This window comes from Papio anubis, chromosome 9 (genome assembly GCF_008728515.1).
Source record: "Papio anubis isolate 15944 chromosome 9, Panubis1.0, whole genome shotgun sequence".
Classification (NCBI taxonomy): domain Eukaryota; kingdom Metazoa; phylum Chordata; class Mammalia; order Primates; family Cercopithecidae; genus Papio; species Papio anubis.
The window spans coordinates 4,131,803-4,142,506 of record NC_044984.1 but is presented as its reverse complement, the minus strand read 5'-3'; the positions used below and the strand labels follow the sequence as shown (position 1 = coordinate 4,142,506).

At 50.2% G+C, this 10,704-nt stretch overlaps 1 long non-coding RNA gene across 3 annotated transcripts; it reads right to left on the bottom strand.

Moving 5' to 3' along the window:
- Positions 1 to 745: 745 nt before the first annotated feature.
- Positions 746 to 10,135, bottom strand: LOC108580873. Of its 3 annotated transcripts, none has more exons than XR_004175973.1 (4): positions 5,042 to 10,135; positions 3,573 to 3,723; positions 1,644 to 1,797; positions 746 to 1,433 (listed from the first exon to the last, which is right to left on the bottom strand). It is a non-coding gene; the product is annotated as an uncharacterized LOC108580873 (long non-coding RNA). The 3 variants fall into 3 exon arrangements; XR_004175972.1 differs by having other exon boundaries at positions 3,573 to 5,186; positions 5,514 to 10,135; XR_002515493.2 differs by having other exon boundaries at positions 3,573 to 10,135.
- Between the last annotated feature and the right edge of the window lie 569 nt (positions 10,136 to 10,704).

Genomic DNA, 10,704 nt, shown 5'->3' with positions numbered 1-10,704 from the left:
ATGTTGGTCCGGCTGGTCTCGAACTCCTGACCTCAGGTGATCTGCCCACCTCGGCCTCCCAGAGTGCTGGGATTACAGGAGTGAGCCACCATTCCCGGCCAAAACTATTTTTATAAGTAGGTATTTCAGAAATATCTGAGAGTGAGGGAGTTCAGCAGGATTCAGGAGAGACACACAGGTGACCTCAATGGTTTGATAGTGTTCTGTGTTTTAAGGTGGAAACTGAATGAAAATCAGTTGTTCAAACAGGATGGTATTTGGGAGAAAGGGATGAAGCACTAACCCTGTCCTCTTGGCTTGGAGTCAGGGTCATCAGTCCTCCATCCACCTAGAAGCATCTCGGGGAAGTGAGGGTGACTGCAGGTGCGGAAGTTTGAGCAACAAAAGGAGGGACAGGCACTGCTCACTCCTAAACATCATTTTCCACTCCTCCTTGTGGAGCACCTGAGAATGTTGCTGGAGATAGAGGTAGCCCTTAGTGCTGTCCCCATCCTACCCTTGAAAGAAAAGAGGCCGGACATGGTGGCTCATGTCTGTAATCCCAGCACTTTGGGAGGCCAAGGCAGGCGGATCACCAGGTCAGGAGTTCGAGACAAAAGTCTGACCAACATGGTGAAACCCCATCTCTACTAAAAATATAAAAATTAACCGGGTGTGGTAGCACATGCCTGTAATCCCAGCTATTCAGGAGGCCGAGGCAGGAGAATTGCTTGAACCCGGGAGGTGGAGGTCGCAGTGAGCTGAGATCGCGCCACTGTACTCCAGCCTGGGTGACAGAGCGAGACTCCATCTCAAAAGGAAAAAAAAAGTGAAGAAGAGATTACAGACTGGGTTCTCAGTCACAGAGGGGAGCTTCAGGCAGGGGACCATTCTCATCCCTCTCCCCCACCTCACCTCCCACACACACTCTCTTACTTAAAGATACACTGGAGAGGAAAGTCCTTGAAGTCAGGGGCCTCATGAAGTAAGAAAAAGAACACAGCCTTTAGAGTCAGAACAAGTTTGGAATCCAGGCTGGTTTATTAGGTTAAGTGCCTTTGGGCAAGTTAATTACCCCTTTGGAATCTCTATTTCCTTGCTTATAAAATTGAGCATAATAATACTTACCTAACAGGCAGGGCTTTGATGTATTCTGATGGGTTTTGAAATAGAGAGGTACAGTCTGACAGTGCCATAGAACGGAAAGGCTGGGAGCTTCCTAGGAAGACCAGCTCATCGCGGTGTGACTTGGGCCAGCCTGTAGCCCTCTGTCCTACTGTTCAAATGCTGGGTCCTAGCAGTGGCCCAGGGCAGACGGGACTGCTGTGGGGGATGCTGACTCACCCTACCAGCCAGCCGTGGACATCGGAATGGAACTGCCGAGGGGCTAACACCCATTCTCTCCTTGAGGACCAAGTACTTGGGAAGCCAGGTTACAGTCACATGGCTGCTCGCTGAGTACAGAGTGAAAACACTAAGGTTAGTTGGAAAATTAAAATGCATAATCGTATCAGGTGATGATAATCTGAGTGCCCATCTCCACAAAAAAGACACAGGCACTTTTAGGACCAAGTCCTCTTCCTCCAGGTCAGGGCTCTGGGTTTTCTCGAGGACTCTCCTTTCCTGTGTTGTCATTAGTGACCTACCTCTCCCTAAGGACTTACCATCTTTTCTGTAGACAGCCTTTCAATTAACTTCCGGGGGGCTCGATGCCTTGAGAATCATTCTTTCTTGAGTGATTGCAAGTTTGGCTCTGATGCATTGTGTGTTCATTTCATGGTTTCCAAGAGCAGTTTTATTCCCTTCATTTCCAAATATCTGGGGCACAGTAGATGGGAAAAGGGTGCATTTCAGTGTCCAATGTATGTACCATCCACCCGTATGCACATCCATCGTATGTCTTTGAGAAATATTCTCTTTCTACATATGCTAAGGCTTCATTCATCAGGCAAGCTGTTTTTTGAGGCTGTGTGTGTGTGTGTGCGCGCGTGCACACTGTTGTGCAGCGTTCTAGCAAGATGTTGATGGCCCATTATGCTGCTTGAGGGTTTTCTGTTGGTGGAGAGAAGTCCACCTCACCCCCAGCCAAAACACAACATCACAGAACATGGAGGCATTTTCCTAGGTGACTTCTTAAGAATGCAGGGAGAGGGCCGGGCGCGGTGGCTCACGCCTGTAATCCCAGCACTTTGGGAAGTTGAGACGGGCAAATTACGAGGTCAGGAGATCGTGACCATCCTGGCTAACATGGTGAAACCCTGTCTCTACTAAAAATACAAAAAAAGTTAGCCGGGAGTGGTGGCGGGCGCCTGTAATCCCAGCTACTTGGGAGGCTGAGGCAGGAGAATGGCGTGAACCCAGGAGGCAGATCTTGCAGTGAGCTGAGATCACGAATGTGCCACTGCACTCCAGCCTGGGCGACAGAGCGAGACTCTGTCTCAGGAAAAAAAAAAAAAAAAAAGAATAGAGGGAGAGAGTGGGCACCGTGGCTCACGCCTGTAATCCCAGCACTTTGGGAGGCCGAGATGTATGGATCACCTGAGGTCAGGAGTTTGAGACCAGCCTGGCCAACATGGTGAAACCCTGTCTCTACTGAAAATACAAAAATTAGCTGGGTGTGGAGGTGGGAGCCTGTAATCCCAGCTACTCGGGAGGCTGAGGCAGGAGAATTGCTTGAACCTGGGAGGTGGAGGTTGCAGTGAGCCAAGATCGTGCCACTGCACTCCAGTCTGGGCAACAAGAGCAAAACTCTCTCAAAAACACAAAACAAAACAAAAAGAATGAGGGAGAGTCTGTAAGAATCCAGTCACACTAGTTGCTGGACATTTTCATACTCTTTAACCAATTAGTAAACTGGCCAATCACCCAGACACCAGGATAGGAGGACAATCTGGGCCAATAGTTGCCTATGTAGAAGTGTTTGATGTACCAGGCACTATGCTACTAATACATTCTCGACACCCATATTTCATTGAACTCTCACAACAAGCGTGTAGAGTAGGTATTAGTAGGCTCATTTTATAGGTAACAGAGCAAGGCTTGGAGGCGTTAAAACACCTGCTCAAGCTCACCTCTACTAGTGACAGTGAGGCTTGGCTTCAAACCCAGGTTTGCCAACCCCAGGCTCCTCATCAACTCTCTATCATACCCAGAAACTATGGCATCTGCAGCCTCGGGGGCTGCAGCCACAGGACAGTCACTAAGCCCACCCTCCTCCCTCTGTTCTTCCGGAGATGACATCCTGACACACAATAGGAAGTGTGACCTCTCCGTGGCATGCAGGAATAAAGCCAGCCACTCAGCAGCCACTTGGGACCCCACCCAGCAAGACCCCAACACTCCTTTATAACCTTGTCTCTGCCTATAAACCACAGCTTCTCCTGCACATGGTCTGTCTTTGTCAGTGTCTCTTGGATTTACTGCTCCTCCAACTGGCATCAAGCATTTGCGCCTATGCTTGTGGCTGAAGAGTGTCACCAGCCATCACTCAAGGTTCTGCTGGAGCCCCACCCCTACAGCAAGGCCAGGCGGCCCCTGGACCTTGTCTTTCTCTGAACAACCACCACATCACATCCCTCACTCTTGAGGCTTACCGGGTATTCATCTTTCAAAGCCACAGAGCGAACCGGGAGGCAGGGAAGCGAGAAGAGGTCAGAGCTAATGAGGTGATCCCTCTTGCTCTCAGGTCTGGGAATATTTACTCTCTGCTGTGCCATCGATCATGCTTCCCAAATGATCACATCTCTAGTAGAGGAATGGAGTTGAAAATATTTTGTTCTTTCTCAGTGTTTAGCACACACATGGTAGACAGTAAGTCTTTTACTTGGTATACGAATGCGTCATTGAAGTGAATGAAGGAAGGAAGAAGAGGACAGCTGAATGAGACCAGTCTTTTTGAGATGGTGATTAAATCCTGGTGTGCCTAACTGGGAGACAAAGGATTGAGGAGTCATCAGAGAGACAGTTTGTTGTCGATGCTGAGAGCCTGAACTTCGGAATTTGACAAGGTTTGAATCCGAGCTCTGCCACTCAAGAGTTGTACGAACTTGGCCAATTTACTAACCTCTCTGTGCTTCGACTCCATCTCTAAGAAGAGAATGAATACCAACCCTGTAGGGCCATTACGATGATTAAACAAGATAATTTGTTTAAGTGCGTGGCATGGAGGAAATATTCCATAAAAGATAGTTCATTATGATCAGTGAGGGAAGGAAGAAGAGGATGTTTGGAGGAAGACTTCTTTTACGGAGTTTTGGAAGTATGTGCAGAGTTGTCCCTCCAGTCCCACCCCCCGCTGCTGGCCCGCTGGCCCTGTGACCGTAGCATCTCCATTGTCTTGACAGAGACATTCTGGAGCCTCACTTTGGTCATGGATCTCTCTTGTTTCTGGAACTGGCAGCAGCAGCTGTCTGCTGGGTGGTGGCACCGTGCAGGCTGTTGCTGGGAGGATGGCTGATATGAAGGTGGGGTGAGGAAGACAGGATGGTGGGTGGGGAGGATGGCAGCTGAACCGTTGGTTTATTTCAGGGTTCCAAGACCTCCAACCATCTCTTCCTACAAGCCCCCTGACACAGGAACCCAGACCAGATGTTTCCTCTCTTTCACTATCGATGGATGGTTTGGGGACACAGGGGAAGGGAGGGGGAAGGAAAAGAAGGCAGTGAGAGAGAATCCTTATTTGGGAGCCCATCCTTCTCCACCTGGGGTCTTAAGCCTCAGTGTTCACTCCTTGGTGTTCTAGGAAGCACCCGACGGGCATTAATTACATGGCCAAAGCCAGGGTCAAGGCAAACCAAGTGCATGGATGTGGGATGGTACATTACCTAGAGGTACCTGCCGCACAGCAGCCTCCTACAGCTTGGAAATTACGTCACTAGCCGTAGGTACAGCCCGTCAGAGGCACCATGTGGTCCACTGAGGTGGGACCTAACTGTATAACAGTGAATTTTTTCCCCCTGGGTCAGCCTTGACCGGGATGATCTCCCACCCAGAGATGACTTCACCTCCCTAAGTTCCTTGGTAGGAAACTTGAGGGGTGGTTAGAAACTTCCGCTCGACTCACTGGATAATAACTCAGGACGAGAGAGGATAAGAACAGCTCTTTGTGTCACCGGCACCACTTGGAGAAACAGCCTAAAAGGCAGGGAGAGCAGCTTGGAGAATTCCAGCAGCTTCAAACTCCATCACCAGGATCTCTGTTTCCATGTCTGTAAAACAGGGGAGAATAATACATGTCAAGTGACTATCCTCCCTCAGCAAGAGAACGTTGTGAGTAATAATTGTCATGACAGCGCTTTCCAAATGTGCAGGATCAGCGAGAAAGATTTCACAGGGCATCAACAGCTAGGGGATGTTGGCTACAGGCGGGGAAAGCACCTATGTGCCCTTCTACCTGCCACACCCACGGAGGAGGCTCAGCGGAAGGACAGGTGCACTCCTCCCAGATTACTCTGAAATCATTGTGGCTGCTCAGTAAGCACTTCTCGATCAGAGTCTGAGAGTCACAACTGAAAGTACTTGAGGCTCAAAATCACCTGCTCCAGTCAATCATTTCGAGGGCTCTGGTGTCATATCCTTCCCTGAGGTGCGTCTTCGTTCTCAGGCACATGTCCGCGAGGCCCCTGTGAATATGGGTAGGTCAAACTGCACTGGACGCGTACTTTGTCTTGGTCAGCATCTCGGTTTCTGTTTCTAAAGGAAAAGGAAGTGCCTCGATTCCTCCCAAGACTTGAAAACCCCAGCAGGGTTGGTGACTTCTTTGCTGTGTTGCTGAAAATGGGACAGGCTGCCCTGGAGGTGGTGATTCCCCTGCCCTGGAGGCATTCAGCAAGATCACCTATGACTACACGCTGTGCTGAGGACCTTGTGTGTGTCACCTTCATCACTGCAATAACCCACGAGGAGCCCGCTATCATGGTCACCTCCATCTCACAGATAACAGGGGAGGTACCTGCCACACAGCAGGCTTCCAGTCGGCTGGGAATCACGCCACTAGCCAGAGGCACAGCCTGCCAGAGGCACCATGTGATCCACTGAGGTGGGAGCTAGCTGGATAACCTTGAATTTTTTCCCTGTGGGTCAATCTTGATGGCCCTCCCACCGCACCTTTGACCGGGATATCTCCCACCCAGAGATGACTTCACCTCCCTAAGCCAGACACGACTGGATGGGAGAACAGCCAGGGAGGCGCATGCAGCACAACCTGGAAACTGCGTGTGTGTGTATTTGTGTGTGTGTGTGTGTGTGAGAGAGAGAGAGAGAGGGAGAGAGGGAGACACACACAGAGAGAGAGAGACAGAGAGGGAGAGACAGACAGAGAGAGACAGGGTGAAAGAGAGAGATAATTGCTTTTGTATGAATCTTTCTTTCTTTCTTTCAGCAAACCACAGACCAGATACACATTCTTGGGCAGTTTCCTGAGGATGAACTTAAGATTTTCAGAGAGAGAGGAAAAAAAAGAAAAGAGTAGAGGTGGAGGAAGAAGTGAGGCAGAAAGTAATCAAGCTCACATGCATGCGCGCGCACACACACGCGCGCGCGCACACACACACGCACACTTCACACACGACTCCCGGCAATAAGGAAGTGAGACCAGATCTTTTTCATGAATGGGCTTAACTCAGCCTTGCTGAACTTCCGCTCTCCCATTCACCAGCATTCAAATTTCACCTTCTGACCATCCAAGGCAGCTGGCTGCTGGCCCAGGAACTAAGAGCACTTTGAGATCATCCCTCTGACCACAGGCAACTGTGCGCTTGCAAGGAATCTTCTTTCCTGAGCTGGTAAATTCAAAATGACCAGGGTGTTTACAGGGTACCAGGTTTGAGGGCCACTGACCCTTGGACCCCCAACCCTACCTACTGCCCTGTTCCCCCAGGACCACAGCTTACACTCTGCAAAAGCTAAGAAATGACAGGCAGGCAATGCACACGGAGGAAACATTTCTGCACAGCAACTGCACAGGAGCACAGCCCAGGTTAACTCTCTGGGGAATGTTAATGCCAGCCTTAAATTAGGCTGGGGGAAATGACAGTCACCATTTTGGAAAGGACACTTTATGGCTTTTCCCGTGGGAGCTAGGGAGCAATTAACTGGGGCGTGTGACCTATCAGTGCGCCATTCTTTCATATTGGGTGGGAGCCAGGCGAGGCACAGGCAGCAGTGGAAGTTTCTGTTCCTTGAAAATCAGCCTTGAGATGCCCGGCGGGGTGTGTCCAGGCAGTGGAAGGACCGCGATTGGCGAGGGGTCTCGAGCAAGTCCTTTCATGTTGCTGTGCTCCTGCTTCCTCGTCTGTCAAGAGGTGGCGATAAGACCTCCCTGGAACAACTGCTGGGGTGACCCAGTGAGCTAAGGCCAAAGACCTGCCTCCCCAGTGTGAGGGACCTGGGCTCATCGGCAACCCAGTTAGGGAAACCCCTGCCACCCAGAACTGACAGAGCAGCTGCCGCTATTCCGAAAGAATAAAGATAGCTTTATCTCTGAACTTCCAGAAATGGTGGATGCGACAGACTGGTGGCCCAGAAGCGAGGAAAGCGATAGGAGGCAGACAGGGCTGGCCTGCCCTGAGACCAGAGGAGGAGCAGGAGAGAAGTCGGGGCAGAGACACCTCGGAGGCTCAGCTTTTCCTTTCCTGACTTCTTGCCCCTCTCCTGCAACTCCTTGGAATGGAAGTCAAGGAGGTGATGGAGAAAGGAACATCCTTTTCCTGGCTCCACTTTATATCCTCAGAATCCTCCCTCAGACTCCCTGGTCCCCACGCTTGGGCTACCGTGGGTCCCCAGGCCCCGCGTCTTACAATGCTGGGCCCAGAGGCGGGAGCATGGACGAGATGACCTTGAGAGTGCCTTCCCCGCTTGGGGCCACGAGTCTTTTCCCAAGGCTGAATCTAGGGCAGCGTGCTCGAGATCTGCATTCCACTCCTCGCAGCTGCTGAGCTACTGGGTCCAGCTCTGGGCACTGGGAATGGACTCGGAAATACCAGTGGGCTTTGTTTGGGCCGATTACTCACAGTAGAGGAATGACATCCATTCCACTGGACTTTCTAGGAACTTGCCTGCAGCTGGAGCTGTCCCTGTCCCTAGGTTCCCTCTAGCACAGAGAGGCTGCTAGCAGAGGCCTGGCTGGGGAGGGAATGTGCAGCTTCCAGGGGGTGCCAGTGGGCCCCAGGAAGCATTGATGTGATGCTCTTTTTATTAAGTTGCGCTCTAAGCCCTTCTCCCCTGTGATAACTTCCGGGAGTAGCTGTCCCCATTTCCCTGGTCTCCTCTCCCTCTCCTGCTTCAGGAGCCAAATTCCTGCATGACAGCAGCACCTGAGGAATCAGAATTCACACAATAGTAATGCAGGTGAATGGAGGAAATGCCTGTTGGTCTAATGAGCTTGGGTAATAAAGGCTGCCGTCCGCGGAAGCCTCACATGCCAGGTGCGTGCCCAGCCCTGCAGGCTCTGCCTCCCTCAATTCTTCCAGCGCCCTGGTTGTGCAGGTGCTGTTCTTGTGACCTTTTTACAGATGAGGAAGTGGAGTCTTAGAGAGACCAGGAAATGCTTTCAAGATCACATAGTTAGCAAATGGCAGAGCTGGGAATTAAGTCCATTTCTGCTCAATTATAAAACACACGAGTTTAGCCACCGGACTGTGATTTTTGTGTGCACTGTAGTAGCTCAGCTTTTATGAGAACCGGAGATTAAGCTCCCTGAGGGTAAAGGCTATGTCTGATTATTAGTATTACTTTTTGCCCTATTTATCTCTATAAGATGCCAGGAACTCATTTTAAAATGCACCTGCCAAACCATGCTGAGATGGTGGGCGGCGACTGCCCACGGATGATCTGGAGGCCACTGCAGCTGCAGGGACCAAAAGCAACCCTGGAACTGTCCACGCTGCAGACAGACTTTTCAGGTCGCTCTCACCCTGCTTCTCCCATGGCTGTTTCTTTTTCTCCCATCTGCCTCCTGGTTTCTGCCCACCGGAGGCTTTTCCAGCCTCGTGACCTCTATTACCGCCCCCTCTCTGCAAATGCCTGCACCTTACTCATCGCCCTGTCTTCAAGCTGCTACCACATGACTGAGGTTCCTCTACTCTTCTTCCCTGTGCCACGTCTGTTTCCTAATGGCTTCTCTGGCTCCCTCTCTGTGTCTCTAAGCACCTGGGCCACCTCACTCTCCATTCCTGCTGAGGATGTCTGAGAGAGTCCCTGATGGGTTAGTAACAACCCAAATCTGGAGATACCTGTTGGTCCCAGTCTCACCAGCTTAGTTTTTAGGCTGCCCACATTCTGTAAGGCAGTGGTCTGCAACCTTTTTGGCACCAGAGAAGGGTTTCGTGGGCAACAATTTTTCCATGAATGGGGCAGGGGAGGAAAAGGTGGTTTCAGGATGACCCAGGCACACGACGTTTATTGGGCACTGCATTTCTGTTATTACTACATTGCAATATATAATGAAATAATTATACAACTCACCATAATGTAGGATCAGTGGGAGCCCTGAGCTTGTTTTCCTGTAGCTAGACAGTCCCATGTGAGGGTGATGGGAGACAGTGACAGACCAGCAGGTATTAGAGTCTCATGAGGAGCCCGCAACCCAGATCCCTCGCATGCGCAGCTCACAGTAGGGTTCGTGCTCCTATGAGAATCTCATGCGGTCACTAAGCTGACAGGGGGTGGAGCTCAGGTGGTGATGCGAGCAATGGGAAGTGACTATAAATACAGATGAAGCTTCACTCTTGCCCACCGCTCACATCCTGCGTGTGGCCACGATCCCCCCCATAGAGTGGTTCACCTCAGGTCCTCCAATTTAAAGAGGAGGCACCTGAATCTCAGAGACGTTAAGCAACTTGCCTGAGGTCACACATTTAGAAGGTGATAGACTCCAGATCAGAACACATATCAGTCTGGGAAGATGAAAAAAAATCTGAGATGAACGGTGGTGATGGTTACACAACAATGTGAATGTACTTAATGCCACTGAATCCTTTAAAACGGTGAAAATGGCAAATTTTGTCATGTATGTTTTACCACAATAAAAAGTGGCTAAAATGGCAAAAAGAAACAATGAACAAAGGTATTGTACCTAAACTCTTATCTTCATGCCTGGCATGTAGGAGCTAATACGATGATTAATTATGTTAATATTACTTTTTTAGTTTCCTCATCTATAAAGTGGGGATAATAAAGATACCTCTTAGGGCCTTTTTTTTTTTTTTTGAGATGGAGTCTCACTCTGTCACCAGGCTGGAGTGCGGCGGCACAATCTCAGCTCACTGCAACCTCCACCTCCCAGGTTCAAGCGATTCTCCTGCTTCAGCTTCCCAAGTAGCTGGGACTACAGGCGTGTGCCACCACGCCCAGCTAATTTTTTGTATTTTCAGAAGAGATGAGGTTTCACCATCTTAGCCAGGATGGTCTTGATCTCTCGACCTCGTGATCCACCTGCCTCGGCCTCCCAAAGTGCTGGGATCACAGGCCTGAGCCCCCGCGCCCGGCCAGGGCTTTTTTTCTTACTTCTTAGAAAGTTACTGTGGCAGATTTATGCATATATAAGTTGCCTTCATTTTTTTAAATGGAGACATCACCTACTTGAAGAGCTTAAGTACTAAGTATACAGCGGGATGGATTTTACATATGTATTTATCAATGTACTCACCACCCAGGCCAAGGTAGAGACATTTTCCATGCCCTGAAAACTTCCTTGGGTCCCTCCAGGTTAGGACCAGCGTCCTTCCC